Below are 4,810 nucleotides of genomic sequence, written 5' to 3'. Positions count from 1 at the left end.
GTGAGACTTAAGTGTGAATGGTTGTTTTATTTTAAGATAATGTGAATCGTTATAACTCAAAGTTAAATGATGTATGGAAACGGTTCACATAATCCTTTTTATTCTTTTGTTGATGGAAAGACTTAGCTTGTGTTATTGTTGAATTAACGATTATGATTGGTGTTGAATGAGTTTCATACATGCTAGAAAGAATTGAAAACTTATCGTGAATGGATGATAGTGGTTACTTTGGCTTTTAGCTGGTATGAATAAATGGATAAGTGGACTTATTAGTTCCACTCCTAACTTATATAGGTGCCCAATTCATAAGAGGAAGGTAGAAGTTTAGTTGGGTGACTTTTGTGACTTTTGGTCGTGCAGTGACGCTTACAAATACGACACGCAATAACTAAACCTTATATGCAATCTCTCTTAAGACATTATTGTTTATTGTGATAATATATAGTGTATTGAAACTATGAGGTGCTAGTGAGAAATCTTTATATATGAAGGGCTATCGATTATGAAATCCCTGAGTTTAGAATAGTTTAGAGAATAAGAGTGTTAGTAGAAGGCGGGGACCACCCCTTTATTTATTTAAGAATTGGATTATGCCTTACTTGAAGTTAGAATGACTCCTTTATTGGTGAATTTCATATTTTGTGTGAGTTGCTCAGTGGGTTTCAGCGTTCTGCTATCCCAGGGCACTCATTAATAGTCGAAGGCGGGAGTTGTTCCTATTTGATAAAGTATTAGATTATGATTAGCTGGCGTGACTCAGCTGGATTATGTCCGGTTGATTTAATAGTCCCCTAGGTGAGATCCGACGGGATCACCGTATGGGGGTATGAGTATACTTTTGTCATTGGGCGTCGGGTGTCCGATACCGCCCCTTGACCGAGGTGTTACCATGCGGGCATTGCAAACCCCAATATGGAGGCCTCTTCACTGGATTAGTACCCCAGTGTGTTAGTTTCCCGAAGGTAAGGTAGGACTCGAGAGGGTCAGCTGGAGGGGATATGAGCTCATACCAGGCCATAGGCATCGGGTGGCCGATATCGCCCACGGCCGTGTCACTATGCCATGAAGTGGAGAAAAGATCCACTGATAGAATGTTACTCATTGATATAAAGTTTATTCATTCATAAGCTTACACATCTTTATAACATTTACTCATTGATAAAGAATTTATTCAATGATAGAGTAGTTATGCTAGTGAGAAGTGCGCCTAAGTTAAGTTACCTCAAGGGAGTTACCAGTCCCAAAAATAGACTATGATCACACTTACTTTAAGATAGACAAGCTCTATAGGGTCATGTGTTAGGTAGTCTATTAATGCCTTGGTTGAGTTGATACTACGCGTGTTTTACAAGAGTTTATGTTTTGAGAAGAGAAGTGTGAAGACCTGCATTCTACCCAAGAACACATTGTTCAGGTTGGAAAGGACATAATGAGATTAAGAAGTATAGGTGGACGATAAGCGGTTACTATTTGTGCTTGTGTTTTATAAAATCATCTTATGTTGTTGTATAACATAATGTTATCTAATGGTTGGCCTTATTATATTTGATGCTAGTTACTGACGTGTACATGTTTGTGTTTATATTTGATTGTTTGATGACTTTCTAAGATTGTCCTGCTATGACACATTGGCCTTTGGTCTGATGTCGAGCAGACGTAGCAGGTATTGGAGCTTCTCTTGCATTGCATTGCATTGGGGGAGAGTGATGAGGGCGAAGCATAACCTGTGTCATACCGTTATCTTTTGGTTTTGTAGTTCTTATTTATCTTTTGTAAACTTTGGTTGTATATGTTTTGTTATGAGGCCTAGTATCCTCCTTTGTATATTTGTATTTCCGCTGTGTAGTTTATAACTTCGTATGGTTTTAAAGAGTTAAGTTATTTTAAAACGCAAGCGTTGACATTAGAACCACGATCTATGCTTGGTATTTTGATTGAGAAGTCAGCGATGAATCATTCCGCCGTGGTGTGAGATTTTAAAGGCAATGATGCCTTAGATTAGTTTGATGTTTTTATTGTGCTAATTGCTCTACCACATGTTCGATTTTTAGCATAGATGTTGCCGAAATTTCTACTCATAATTCTTAAAGCTTAATACTATTATTATTTATTTTATTTTAATGTAACACCCGAATTTCCTCCCATCCTTTGCGATTTTGGTTTCGTATAAGGGGCCGAAAATTCAGGGGTAAAATATATAGGGTAGATATCCAATAAGAAGGGGTGTAAAAATAGGAAGGATAGGAAGGAATAGCTATCGTTGATTAATTAAGATTTAACGGTTTAAAAAAAGTTGTCTTAGAAAAAAATCTAGTAACGTGGGCAAGATGGACCATTGATCTAAGATCTGACGGATAAAATTTCCTCATATCCTTCTTATTTTTAAACCGCTTCCTATTAGATTATATATATATATATATATATATATATATATATATATATATATATATATATATATATATATATATATATATATATATATATATATATATATATATATATATATAATACAAACTGTAAAGGTATATTTTTTGGAGTAGGATAAAATATGAGGAACAACGCCAGTCACCAATTAAGAATATAAATAATAAATGCGTAACAATATCACCTCATCTTTACTTTTTTTTTCTTTTTGTAAAATGATGCTTATCTTTTATTTACTTTTAATATTTTATTCTCCCGTGCAATTTTACATAATTCTAATTCTATGACCACTCTTTTTACTACTTTCTGCAAGCATTTCAATGTCTGGGGAACAACATTTTTACTTACTAAAGTTTCATACCTACTTTTAGGCCTATCGTCATTTGTCGTTCAGTTAAGACAACATAATTTTTTAAGCTTAGTTAGATTTAAATTACCCCTGTTAATAGATATTACGTAGTTGTAGTATCCAACTCACCGGTAACACATTTATTTTAAGAAAATTTATTTAGAATAATTGAATTTTTTTATAATTTTTTTACAATAATTCAACCTATTGATTAATCAAGAATAATCACAAATTTTTGGGGTATTTGCTTAGAGTAAACTTGAATAACCAGATAAGCTGCTATATAGCAAATTTTATTATTTTTTAAAAAAGATAAACTAAAATAAAATGTCGAAAATAATATTAAAAAGATATTTAAATTTATTTAGAAATTTTTTATGTAAATTTTTAAAATTTTTCTGTTTACTTTTTTGATAAATAACTACTATAGCATGTCATCCGATTACCCGAGTTTACTCTAGGTAAATACCTCATAAACTTGAGATTATTATTCATTTTTAATCAATAAAAGGGATCATTATAGAAAAATGACAAAAAGATTATATTATTCTAAATAATTTTTTCTTTATTTTATTTTTCTATTACCAGGATGCAATTTATCCACTGGCCAGATTAACTAAAATTTTCATATTCTTTTTAGTACTTCTATAAGATATTGGTTCTCAATTTCTAGACTAGAAAACTTTTTATTAGCTAGAAATTCTATTAATATATTATAATATGCTTCTAGTTTTGAGAAAATAACCAAAATGGTTATGATTCACAATAATTTATTTATGTTTGATATATTGTATTGTTATATTCGACTTAACTTGATGGATTATTGGGTCTTTATAAAGTACTATTCGAATATTCAGACTTTTTTAATATTTAGATTTTCTGATCTTTCTTATATATTGTTATATTTGATTCATCGATCTTAGCCAGCAAATAATTTTTGTAATCTCCACGTAATTGATTTTATTTGATTTTATAGAGGATTGAAAACATTATTTCATGTATGATCAAAATACCTAGTTACATCAACATAATTAGAACATGAATAGTGGGAATGCCATTTAGGTTAAATTCGTTATTAAGGATTAGATAGTAAGTACAAGCTTTTTAATTTCATTAAGGACACTATTTTTACTCTAAGTTTTAATTAATTTATTTAGTTCAATTAAAATTAATATTCTTATTAATACTTGAAGATAAATTACCCTAACGGCCTGTTTGGTACATGGTATTAGAAAGCGGTAATGGTAATAAAATTAAGTGATAAAAAATTTGGTTGTTTGGATGCTTTCAATGGTAATGGATGGTAATAAAATAAGGTAATGAAATTACCGAAAAGGGTCATTTTTATTACCATCAAACAACCTAATATTAGGCTGTAATGGTAATGAAGTATTACTGTGGTAATAAAATAAGGTAATGTTGTTTCGAGCTGAAGAAAAAAAAATAATGAAGAAAAAAAAGGTAATGTATGTAATTATCCAAAAAAATATTATTATTAAAAAAAGAATCATTAGATACAATAATTTAGATACAATAATGCTTTTAGATACAAATATACAATAATGAAACAAAGAGTCATTACCATTTTTTATTACTAACAACCAAATGCAATCAATGAAATATTATCTTCCATTACCATTCTTTAGTTATGCACACCAAATAAAAGAATCTTCATTACCAATTCTCATATCAATTTCTTCATTACTATTGACATTAAAACATTTCATTTTCATTACTTCATTACCATCAACCAAACAGATCGTAATTGTTTTAGTTACGTTTGGAATAGCCAAGCACAACCATTAAAAATGAACACACACGTTCCCTCATGAAAACAAGATTGTCCAAATTAATTTAAATATGATGTTGACATGATTGTCAATTCAATCAACCACCATTTACTAGGCAATTTTACTAACAAAACAATGTTGCTATCAACCACTGCCCCATACACTACGTTATAATTGTTTTATTTGCTTCTTTACTTTATGGGACCTTGTAGCAGACCAACAAATAAAGTAATGGATTAATGATCCA

The sequence above is a fragment of the Amaranthus tricolor genome, chromosome 4 (genome assembly GCF_026212465.1).
Source record: "Amaranthus tricolor cultivar Red isolate AtriRed21 chromosome 4, ASM2621246v1, whole genome shotgun sequence".
NCBI classification, from domain to species: Eukaryota; Viridiplantae; Streptophyta; class Magnoliopsida; order Caryophyllales; family Amaranthaceae; genus Amaranthus; species Amaranthus tricolor.
Note: the sequence above shows the minus strand (reverse complement) of the source record.